Here is a 13,406-nt window from a genome sequence, read left to right on the forward strand (position 1 = left end):
TCAAAATGGATTAAAGACCTAAATGTAAGGCCAGACACTATAAAACTCTTAGAGGAAAACATAGGCAGAACACTCTATGACATAAATCACAGCAAGATCCTTTTTGACCCACCTCCTAGAGAAATGGAAATAAAAACAAAAATAAACAAATGGGACCTAATGAAACTTCAAAGCTTTTGCACAGCAAAGGAAACCATAAACAAGACCAAAAGACAACCCTCAGAATGGGAGAGAATATTTGCCAATGAAGCAACTGACAAAAGATTAATCTCAAAATTTATAAGCAGCTCACGCAGCTCAATAACAAAAAAACAAACAACCCAATCCAAAAATGGGCAGAAGTCCTAAACTGACATTTTTCCAAAGAAGATATACAGATTGCCAAGAAACATATGAAAGAATGCTCAACATCATAAATCATTAGAGAAATGCAAATCAAAACTACAATGAGATATCATCTCACACCAGTCAGAATGGCCATCATCAAAAAATCTAGAAACAATAAATGCTGGAGATGGTGTGGAGAAAAGGGAACCCTCTTGCTCTGCTGGTGGGAATGTGAATTGGTACAGCCACTATGGAGAACAGTATGGAGGTTCCTTAAAAAACTACAGATAGAACTCCCATATGACCCAGGAATCCCACTACTAGTCATATACCCTGAGAAAACCATAATTCAAAAAGAGTCATGTAGCAAAATGTTCATTGCAGCTCTATTTACAATAGCCAGGAGATGGAAACAACCTAAGTGTCCATCATCAGATGAATGGATAAAGATGTGGCACATATATACAATGGAATATTACTCAGCCATAAAAAGAAACGAAATTGAGTTATTTGTAGTGAGGTGGATGGACTTAGAGTCTGTCATACAGTGTGAAGTAAGTCAGAAAGAGAAAGACAAATACCGTATGCTAACACATATATATGGAATTTAAGGGAAAAAAATGTCATGAAGAACCTAGGGGTAAGACGGGAATAAAGATACAGACCTACTAGAGAATGGACTTGAGGACATGCAGAGGGGGAAGGGTAATCTTTGACAAAGCGAGAGAGTGGCATGGACATACATACACTACCAAACGTAAAATAGATAGCTAGTGAGAAGCAGCCGTATAGCACAGGGACATCAGCTTGGTGCTTTGTGACCACCTGGATGGGTGGGATAGGGAGGGTGGGAGGGAGGGAGACGCAAGAGGGAGGAGATATGGGAACATATGTATATGTATAACTGATTCACTTTGTTATACAGCAGAAATTAACACACCATTGTAAAGCAATTATACTCCAATAAAGATGTAAAAAACATTAAATTAAAATTTAAAAAATTAAAAAAAAATTATTTTGTTGATATCTGCAAAATAAATGTTATAGTTCCTGAAGTTAAAAGTCACAGAAATGTGAGGGTTCCCCTATGACTGCAATGTCTTAGAGTTTTTAATTCTCAGAGTTGTCCACATTGAGCCTCCAGCAATCTGTCAACTACAGTTTCGGTTTCCCTACCCTGGCACTGTTCCCATGGAAGTTTCTGTTCATAGGTTTCTGCTCCAGTAAGTTGTGATGCTCTCTATCCATTCTCCAATTCTGTGTGTCTCAAACTTTAGGAACAGCAGTTAGCTCTGTGACCTCTTTTCTCTAACAGATCTAATAAAAAGAGTTGCTGATTTTTTAGTTTGTTTAGCCTTTTATTTTTTGTTAGGACAGAGTGTAACTTCCAAGTTCCTGACATGCCAGACCAGAAACTAAAAGTCTGTGTTTCACAATAAAATAAATTGGAAACTACAAGTAGGAGAATAGCTATGGCTGAAAAGTCAACTATTAACTTAGAAAAAAATCTTGAAATAACAACAATAAAACACAGAGTGAAAAAATTAGAAAAGATGATAATTGGTAAAACTAATCGGCCTCCATGAAGTAGAGAACAGAAAATAGAACTAAAAATTTTCAAAGACAAATAGCAGAAAAAAATCCCTGAATTGAAAGAAAATCTGAATATTCAGATTGATAGAGAATATCAGGTTATTTAATGAACTAAACAGCTGACTACAAGTAGTGGTTGGGGAGATTGGGGGAGGAATGCAGGAGACTTTGGGGCCTTATCCATCATTAGAAAAGTAAAAGTCTGTAGATATTTGTAGAATTTCCTAAAAGTTCTGAAGTAATGAAAAGTTGGCCTCAGAATATGATACCCATCCACACTGCTATTAACCAGTAAAAGCAAAAGATAAATATTCTCACCATTAAAGAATTCAGTAATATAAATCTGCTGAGCTCTTCTGGCATAATACAGAACAAAATAAAACAAAAGAAGCAACAACATGGACCAAAAAAACAACTTGATGAAATCCAGCCAAGCTGTAAGTAAATAAAGCTCTTAAATTTCAGTAAAACTAAATGTATTATTCTTGTGCAAATAGTTTTTCTAGCTTTCGAACCATTGAGAAACTATAATTTCACAGATTTCTCCAAGCCATTGTTTACCTTCTCTTATTTTGAGAAGTATGGCTGTATTACATGTAAGTATGTGACCATGTATTAGAATTTAACAGAAAAAATTTTTTTCAGGAATTTATGAACTTCAGATTAATGTTTCCTTAGTAGAAGAAATAATAGTTCTTAACATTTCCAGTTAAGGCAAATAAAACAATTATTACATTTTACAATTGATGTCATGGTAGGTGTTCTTTTAATTCAGGTACAAGGAAGACTCTTTCTTGAGCTCTTTCATGTGTAAGAATGCTTATGTATCTTCATTAAGCCTGAATAACCATGTAACTATAATTTTCATAGATCAAAGTTACTTAAAAAATGCTGTAGACATTGTTTCATTAACTATAGCATCCAGTAAAATGGAAAATTTCTGGAGAGCTGTGACTATATTTCCCACTGAACAGGTGACTTGCTTTTTCTGCTTGCCCATATGGCCAGCTAACACTCTCTAAATATGCTTAGAAAAATGTTTGATGCAATGTTCGGCTAATGTTAACAATGTCATTTGATGGTATGATTTTGAATATATTTGCAATTTACTCTTGTACTTTATAATCTGAATGTTTATTGATGTATATATTTTTAAATAAAATGAATTTTTTAAAGGGGGAAGCATGGAACATGGAAACAGATTCAGTGGAAAGCACAGAATGTATTTGAGGAGAATGCATGAAATGATGAAGGTATGGCTGATGCATAAACTGAAGAAAGGCTTCCATGCCAAGCTGAAGAGCTTAAACATGGTCAATTAAACAAAGAGGAATTATTGGAAGGTTTTGCATAGAGTAAGGTGTGTTCTTCAAGAGAATTCATATGCCAGGCATAGTCAGATAAAAAGACATTTGAAACAGAAGAAAACCTGCAGTTTCTTTCTTTGGTTGATATGAAATAGATAATGAGACCTGAAGAAAAGGAATGATAAGGTTTTGGATTTGGGGCTTTATTTTCCTTTTTCCTTCTAGCAACTTCCTAACATGAATACTGTATGAAGAATACTGATGCATATGGAAGTGCTAAGGTCATACTCAAAATTAACTTAAAACATTTGAGAGCTGAGATTTGCCTCTGTCCTTAATTCCAAATCAAGCGGGCTAAAAATGCATTGCAATTATTCTAACAAATCATGAAACCTAGGAAAAAGAAATGAAAGAATATAGCCCTTCAGAAGTTGTCTTTTTAGATACTATAGCCAGAAAATAACCAGTGTCAGTGTCTTACGACACTGGTGGCTTAACCCCTGGCTGGAAAAACAAAATAAGCACTATTCTTTATTATATAAGTTCCATTTGGTGTTTGGAGGGTTTTTTTTTTTTCCAGTATATCTGCGAAGTACTAAAATTTAAAAAGAAAATCACTCGATTATTTGACCTAATACAACTGTAATGTCTGGAAGTTTCCCAGATGCCAAAAATATTACATAGCTCTTTCATTCTCAAGAACCTTAATCCTGCTCTAGCCTAGGGCTTTAGGATTGCTTCCTACATCAGAGAAACTTATAAACTAAAAATTTTTTACAGAACTATAAAATGCATCTACTGAATGACTGCTTTATGAGGGAGGGGTTATAGGAGATAATGGGATCATATGCAATTTTCCATGGAAATATGAAAATATTTCATCATTTTGTACTTTCCACTGAGTTTAACATTCTATTTTCTTTACCTTGTATAAAAATATATGATAAAACAGGGAAGTAGGCTAGAACTTTAAAGATTACATCTTTAGTCTCATTTTTTTTCTAGTGGGATTCAAATCTAAATTTATAAGACAAAATTCATGAACTACAATGCAGTTCTAAACATATGGCATATGATTCTTTAATAGTATATCAGAATGCTATATAAGTATTCAGGGAAACAATTATTGTTCATAATACCCTTGATTAAACCAATGATTTGACTACCTTAGAAAAGTATAACTGAAACCTTACATCCTACATTTTATAACCACATGACCTTCTAAAAGCAGACAGAATTGAGCTGAAACGTTACAAATTCTGGATATAGTCCAACAATACAATCCAACTTCTGAAAATGAAATCACATCTTAAAAATTATTCCCTTCACTTTACAATCCATATATTTAGAATCAGTTTGTGTTCAAACCTAGAATTACAGTAGTTTATACCACTAATCTAGGAGAAATATGCTTGCCTTTTTCTCTAAGTCTTTATTCCAATTTTAATGCTTACTTGATAATTATTTTATATATATATATTTTTAAACATCAACAATTTATTCATCTCAGGGTGCACTGCTTGAATGTCTAGAAAGTAAATGTGTAGTAAAGGATAGAAAAAATATTAGGGTAACATCATTAAGACCTTATCAAGGAAATATAAACAAATAAAAAATGCTTTAACATCTCCAATTGTAATCTCAATGGCAATCTTCCAGACAAAAAATAACAGACTAAAAGTTGTTGGCTTTGTTTATAAGTGATTTAAGATTTGTACTGACAAATCACTAATGAAGGGGTTAAGAGCGATGACGACCAGGAGGAGAAAACACAGGTTCAGTTGAATTTTTAAGTTTTTAAAACTGGCAGTCATATAATTTCAGTAAAAACATTTTTCATAGCTATATTTCTCTGTTTTTTTCCTCCTCCCCTGTTCAGTCTGTCACAGTTATACATATTCTCTAAAGACCAGCTCAAATGCCAACACCAACACGGAAACTTCCCAATCACACCTTACTTCAAATGAGAGCTAATCTCTATTTAAGTAGCTAAGTGGCCAATTATTGAGTAGCTCCTATCTGCTAATGAACACTTGCTGTTTTATTTTTAATTTTCACGACAATTTTTCACAATGGACGTTAGAACCCTTATAGTTTGCCACAGGCGATACAAGTTCAGCTAGGATTTGAACTTAGGAATACCAGTCATCAAATCTCATGTTCTCTGTACAAATATATGTTTTTTATTCTGGATAAAACAAAAGAAAATAGACTATCTCAAAATAGTCCTTATACTCATTCTGGTTATAATTCACTACTGTTCTTAAAAATTATCTGATTGATATCAATAGGATATCTTCACGTTTCACTGGAATGTAGAAAAAACATTTATAGCCCCCTGCAGATTCAAAAGAATATAAATGTCAATATTGTCTGTGGGTAGGCTTGCTTGGCAGTAAAACTTAACTATATTTATGTGTAACTCAGAAATTCTACTAGGTGAAACAGAAATAGAATATATAAGCAGTGGAAGGCTTATCCTGAAACAGAATATATAAGCAGTGGAAGGCTTATCCTGAAACAATTGTGAGAAAGCAAATGTGAGAAAGCAAATTGTACCATCTTCTTCTTACCAAAAACACTTTTAATAGAAATTACTGTGTGCTTCTTATTGTTGTTTGTAGACCAAATGACTAAATTAAAATATTGGACTTTTCCTCCTAGTAACCTGACCTAGAGTTAGCATGAGCTGACAACAGGGGAAGGATGGTACATCAATGACCTCAGTATGGGAAGGTCCAGGATCATCACTAACATGCTTAACTATATTATAATGAAGGAACCACTGGGATAATCTACTTGGTTTGCTTTTTCTTTAAAAATAACTTATTTTTAAGTGGCTCAGTCCCAACTCTAAATCATATTTTAAGGAACTGAAAACTCCTTAGTACTTTAATCAATAATTCCTAATTCAATGTTATTCTCTCCTCTTACTTTTAGCTTTTAGTTATTTCAATGAGTCAACAGTCAGATATTTCTCTTGCATGATATTAATGAAACCCTGGGACTCCTGGATGAAAGTTTCTTATAACTTTCTTCACAATAACATATTTTAACTTTTCTTATAGGTACTCATAAATTAATTCACATATTTATTCATCTTATATTTAACAATTTCCCTACCTGTGCCAAATGCATAATGAGATGAATACAACCTAGATCTTCCTCTAAGAAGTTAGTTGACTCTGTCTGCACTGTACAATATGGTAGCCATTAGAGCCTGTGGCTATTGTGCACTTGAAATACAGCTACTTAGAAATGAGGGTGCTGTAAGTGTAAGATACCCACCAGAATTTAAATACTTGAAAATTTTAAAAGTACATAAAATATCTCGTTAATATTTTTATACTGACCACATGTTGAAATGATTATATGTTGAATATGCAGGGTTAAATATCATGTATTATTAGATTAATTTCATCTGTTTCTTTTTAATGTTTTAATAGTTGAACTAGAAAACTTTAAATAACATTTGTGGCTTGCACTATATTCCTATTAGACTGCACTGGTCTATAAAATCATAGAGGTAGTTTATAGACTTAAGGAAATATATGTTCTAAATATGCACTAGAATATTAGATATATAAAAACATGTCAATTGGGACTTTATTAGAGTTTCATCAAAGCTTCAAAGCTGAAGTGAATGAGGTACAAATGCACACAATTCCAAATAGCAAACGTAGAAACAAATGTGGGACTAACTAAAAATGAGGCAGTCAGGTTTAGTAACTAATACTAGTCTCCAGTGTACATCAAGCATGGTAAGGATTTATTAACTGGGGTGTGGGGAGCTGTTATAAAGAAATTGCTAGGAGTATAGAATACTGAGTATAAAATACTCTTCATCCCCATGGTGGAGAGGATGGGGATGCCCCCTCGCCCATCCCACCTCAAGGCAAGTGAAGGCGGCACTGAGAGAACACTTCCAGAGGTTGTGGATGCTTGCTTGGAGGGAAACTCATAGCTTGCTACCTGAAAACATGCTGACTGAGATGCTTAAACTCTTCAGCCTGTGCAGGGTGGGTAACAAGACAAAAGTCAAAAGCATTCCTGGGAGAACTGTTATATAGAGGTTGGAGGTAGGGCACAGCTACCTGAAATGATTTTCATCTGAAATAGTCTGAAGACAAGAGGCTTCATTTAACAGCATGCAAAAAAAAAAAAAAGAGGACAATAATGGGAACAAGCTGCACTCCTGTGGTTGGTGGGTGAGTATACTTCAGTTCCCTAAGGCCAGGTAGATACCACAAAGGTAGCAGGAACTGACATGTTTTGAAAGGCTACTGCCCAAGAGAAACACCTACTAGGGTAAAAGGGGTTCCAGAAGAAAAAATCTGTATGGGGTCCCACTACAGTTTAATAGCTGTGAGTTGATTAATATAAAGTCAGCCAGAGAATGTATCACCACAACAGGGGACGGTGAAATTCAGAAGGCTTTTCACAGTTTTGAAAAGATGCACCAATAATTCCACACAAAAGAGCAAGCACTAGAACACCTATTTCTCACCAGCTAATATTGAACCACAGGTGTCAGCTAAGGAGGGAAATATTTGCCCATATTCTTCTCATTCTACTTTACCAGTCCATCTCTACATGAGCCGGAAGCTGAGAGTGAGGGGCTAACAAGTGGAGTTAAACAGAACATGGAAGGTCCAGAAGAGACCACAGCATTCTTCCCTACTGCCCTGGAAAAGCAGATCAGGCTTGAGCTGAAGGTTCAAGGAGAAGATTGATTGTGACAGCAAAGCTTTGATGTAGACTTGTGCCAAATTTGAATCCCTGGAAACAAATATTTTGATTTGTTTATGTTTGTTTGTATTAATTATTTCTAATGTCTGGAAGTAAACAGACTGATATGGGATCTACCCAAGATCCCATAGGGTGGAAATTTAGCATGCGATAAAGCATGTTTGAAACAAGTGGCCAGAAAAAATAAAGTGATCCACTTATCATAACTATCCATTTCTGCCTATTAAGTACCTATTAAATGAGATATGTGGTGAATTGTGAAAGATAACTTATCAGAGCAAGTCGCCAATGATTTTGAAACTTGCTTCTTATACAGATTAACTTTTTATACTGTCAAAGGAAAGGAACTCCTATTCTTATTTGATACTGCCTCAAAATGCTTTATATAAAACTTATTAAACTTTAAATGTTACAACATCACACAAATTATAAATCTTTACTTCTTTTAAATAATAGTACAGGAAGCAGTTATATTTGCCTAATAATTTTAATTCCTAACTTAACTAGACAATATTTCAGAAAAATACAGAGCGAGACAAGTGGGGCTCTTCTTATAGAGGTTTAAGATGTAAAATGTATCTGAATCTGTGTGGAGACAAGTGAGGAGGAACGTCCTAGTAGTGGCTTAGATAGGAGTAGAATAAACTCATCAGGGAATAAACTCATCATTATGTTTTTCTTCCCAAAGTCTCCTTCTGGGGGAACATTTGCATCTCAAATCATTCAATCTTTTTTTTTTTTTTCTGGTACGCGGGCCTCTCACTCTTGTGGCCTCTCCCATTGCAGAGCACAGGCTCTGGACGCGCAGGCTCAGCGGCCATGGCTCACGGGCCCAGCCGCTCGGTGGCATGTGGGATCTTCCCGGACCGGGGCACGAACCCGTGTCCCCTGCATCGGCAAGCAGACTCTCAACCACTGCGCCACCAGGGAAGCCCTCAAGTCATTCAATCTTGAGGGGGCATAGAAAACCGATGCCCGGTTCAGACCTCAGTGCCCATGTATCCACAAAGGACCAGCAGAAATTGTCAAGACTGGAGGGGCTTTATGTCAGTGGTGGTAGCGAGGCACATCAGAGTGATGTGCAAGTTTTGTTAGAAGCAAGATCCAGCTCCAGATGAAAAAAGAAAATGGTATGGGAATGGGGAGAGCTCCAGGTAACATACATGACTTTCTGGAACAAAACACTGCTCAAGTGATAGAATGGAAGCAGAATCCCACGACAGACAACAAGTTGAGCAGGAAAATAAGAGGTGGGGTTAGGAGCAGAAAAGTCAGTCTGCTTATACGTACCTCACACTTGAAAGGTATTTACTTTTAACATTTTATTGAATTGTAACATAAAATGAAAGTGCAAACATCATAAGTGTCATCTTGATAACTCTTCACAAATTAAACACACCTATGTAATCAGGACTCAAAATAAAAAACAGAATATTATCAGGGTTTTGATGCCTCTTTAACGATTCCTTTCAGTCATTACCATCTCCCCAAAGTTCCCATTATCCCGAACATAAAAGCATAAATTAGTTTTGCCTAATTGTTTTCTTTTTTTACTTTTATAAGTTAAAACTATACAGTATGTATGCTCTGTGTCAGACTCAAGAGTATTTTGTAAGATTCATCCATATTTTTCTGTATAGTTGTAGGTCATTGATTCTCATTGCTGAACAGCAGTCCACTGTGTCACTATATTACAATTTATCTACTACTCTCTAACTGGGCATCTGGATAATTTCTAGTTTGAGGCAACTACGAATAGTGCTGCTATAAACATTGTACCTCATGTCTTTCCTTAAGCCTGTATACATATTTCTTCTGGGTATATACCTAGGTATAGAATTGCTGCCTTGTGAAATATGCAATTCAGATTTAGTAAATGCTGATAAACAATTTTCTCAAGTTATTGTAATCATTTTTACACCCGCAGGATTGTAGGAAAATTTTTTTGACTCTACATCTTCATTACACTTGACCTTTCTATTTCATTTTAACCATTCTGGTGGTAGTACATTGGATGTTTTGATTTGCATTTCTTAATGACTAATGAAGTTGGATGGCTTTTTATATCTTTATTAGCTATTTGGATATTTTCATTACTGTGTCTTCAATGTTTCTCCCCATTTTTCCTATTGGATTACTAATCTTTTTTTCATATTTATTAGGACTTCCTCATATATTCTGGATATTTTTCATATATACATATTTATAAATATTTTCTCCTTTCCTATGTGTTATTGTTACTCACTATTAATGGTACCTTTAATTACAGAAGTTGTTAATTTTGATATAGGCCAACTTAACTTTTTTCATTTATGGTTAATTCTTTTTGTATCCAGTTTAATAAATCTTGCCTACTTTAATGTCATGAAGATGTTCTCCTTTTAAGTTTTCCTTTAAGACTTTTATTGTTGTGTCCCAGCCATATTTAAATACCATATAACTTACCCCAGGGCACTGAGGCAAAGTTTCTGTCTAAACCCATTGGCTGGTATGGAAGAAACTTCTAATATCTCATCAGACTAGGCAAGGCTCTTGGTTCAGTATCAAGATAGGGCTATGCCTCCTCAAAGCAGGACTTTTCAAACATTCATCTGAACTTGGGAGCTCTAAGATTTTAAAGAAAAGAGGCAAGCTTCTTTCAATACACTTACTGTCTAATTATGGACCCAGAAGATGTCAGAGAGTAATATGGTGACAGTGAAATTTGCAAGAAATGTAAAAATAACTCTAGTTATAATAGCACTGATTTCCATTAAGATGACATCAAGCTGTTTCAAGCTCATCCACAGCCTGAGGCACAAGCTATTAGTGCAGAAGGGTATAATAGCCTCCTCTCCTGTTTTGTCACATGAGAGCTATTTCAATCCTCCATGTAGAGGAATTCAGGGAGGTACAGACAAATATGAAAATACTTCTTGTATATATCAGTGAGTTATACACTACAACAGTCAATGGCTGCTTGTTACAAATTGATATGCTGATAGCATTAAATGTAATCTGTGTTTGGACATCTATCTCAATCAACTCTGATTATTTTGTTTTCTTACAAAATCTTCAAGGTCTAGTTTTAATCCTTCTCTCGCCATTTGTCATCCCAAACATATTTCCAGGAAATATGACCGCAGGGGATATTCTGACATTTACAGGTGTTGATTAGGGGCAGCTCATTCTAGCTAACATACTTCCATCATGTGAAAGTTCAAAAAATATATAACCAAATGATGCTGGAAGGCATTGACGCACCTTAGGGAAGCCAGGTTGTTACACAACCCAGACTGCAATGCTCTATGTATTTAGGAGTTTTTATTAAAAAAAAAGAATTTGAAATATTTATCTGTGCTCACCTAAGATCAGTGCATCTCCCCAGGGACTAGATACAAGGAAAAAAGTAAAAGAAAATTCTCAGCCATTGGTTCAAATTCATTAGTTCCTCATTAGGCTCAAGAAATCTGCATTTTCCAAAGTCTAAAAGAATAATACATGGAAGACAATGTGTTTTATACATAACTAAGATACGTAGTCTATCATTGTCAGTTATTACCTTTGTAATTCATCTTTATTTAAAATGGCATGTAACATCTCAGTAGTATTTATAATAGAGAACATCTGTATTATTTCATAAAATGCACATTGCATACAGCTGTTCATGGTACTGCCTGCAGCTATGGGATAGTTTGCTTAGTAATGCCTGGGCTTCCTATTTTATCTGTGAAAAGAAGAGCATGAAACCCAGATGGTCCGTATCAATTACGCTGTAAAAAGTGTTGCCTGGTCTTCTCCTTCTCAGCAGGACTCCTATTGATCTGAGTTCTGTCAGGATCTGATACGATTGTGGACAAGTCACTTTTTTTCCAAAGTCTCATTTTCCTTATTAGTAAAATGAATATGTCTGTTTTTTTTAACTGAAGTATAATTGACTTACAATATTGTGTTAGTTTCAGGTGTACAGCATAGTGATTCAGTATTTTTACAGATTATACACCATGTCTGTTTTAATTCTGTATTTTGCAAAGACCTGAGTTTTCATGGGCATGAGGACAAGCAAACAGAGCTCCAGAAAATTCTGCCCTCTTTCATATATTGTAGCTCTAGAAACATATTTATTTAAATAAAATACTTAAACCTTTAAGCATGATTAACAATAATGCCCCTTTACTTTTTAATGATCTTTGAATCCCTACAAAGGAAAGGTAGTTATTGTAAGGTGTTTAAAAACTCTTAATTTAATTTCAGAATTGAAATTTCATCATGGCTTGGCTATTCAACCAGTGTTAAGGGAGAAAACAAAATCTCCCTCTTTGATTCCTTCATCTATAAAAAGGGGGATTATAGTAATTAATGCCTCATGAGGTTGCTGTGATTAGCAAATTAAGTAATGCAAGTAGAGTACTTAGTATAGATCTTAGCAAATAGTAGGCACACAAAAAATATCATCAGTGCTCTTTCACCTTTTGTCATATATAACATGCACTCTCTTGATCAAGTACAATAATTATATAAAATTTAAATTGATTTTGCTATTAATTATAGCATTTTTATAATAAGTCAAAAGCTACCCTCAAAAACACAAGGACTCTGTATTAGTTTCCTAGGGCTGCTGTAACAAACTACCACAAACGGGGTGGCTTTAAACAATAGACATTTATTCTTTCACAGTTCTGGAAGCTAGAACTCTGAAATCAAAGTGTTAGCAGGGTCATGCTCCCTCTAAAGGCTCTAGGAAAGAATCCTGTCTTGCCTCTTCCTAGCCTCTGGCAGATGCCAACAATCCTTGGCACTTCCTGGCTTGTTGTTTTTTGCCTCCTTCTTCAAAGGGTCATCTTCCCTCTGTATGTGTCTATTTCTATCTCCCTCTCTTTTCTCTATTATAAAGACACCTGTCATTAGATCACTGGATTTAGGGTTCATCCATATCCAGTATGACCTTAACATGATTACATCTTCAAAGACTCGGTTTCCAAATAAGGTCTCATTCACAGGTACTGAGCGTTATGACTTCAATATACCCTTATTTGGGAGACATAATTTAACCCACAATAGGCTCCGTAAAGATATAGACAGATATTGAGCTTAAAACGCTAAATAATTTAATGGAAGTATGCATATTCTAAAAATAATTAGGCATTAATAAAAAGAAGTTGAAGAAGTCTTGACATAATATAAACAAACCTAACTATATTGAAAGTATGCCTTTTTAAGGTATAGATAACTCAATTGTTTATAATATCCTACAAACTTCTCCCCATATTAATTTTTTGTTTTTTCGGTACACGGGCCTCTCACTCTTGTGGCCTCTCCCGTTGCAGAGCACAGGCTCCGGACGCGCAGGCTCAGCGGCCATGGCTCACGGGCCTAGCCGCTCCGCGGCATGTGGAATCTTCCCGGACCGGGGCACAAACCTGTGTCCCCTGCATCGGCAGGCAGACTCTC

Source organism: Monodon monoceros, unplaced genomic scaffold (assembly GCF_005190385.1).
Source record: "Monodon monoceros isolate NGI ecotype Baffin Bay Population unplaced genomic scaffold, NGI_Narwhal_1 Super_Scaffold_11, whole genome shotgun sequence".
Taxonomy (NCBI): Eukaryota; Metazoa; Chordata; class Mammalia; order Artiodactyla; family Monodontidae; genus Monodon; species Monodon monoceros.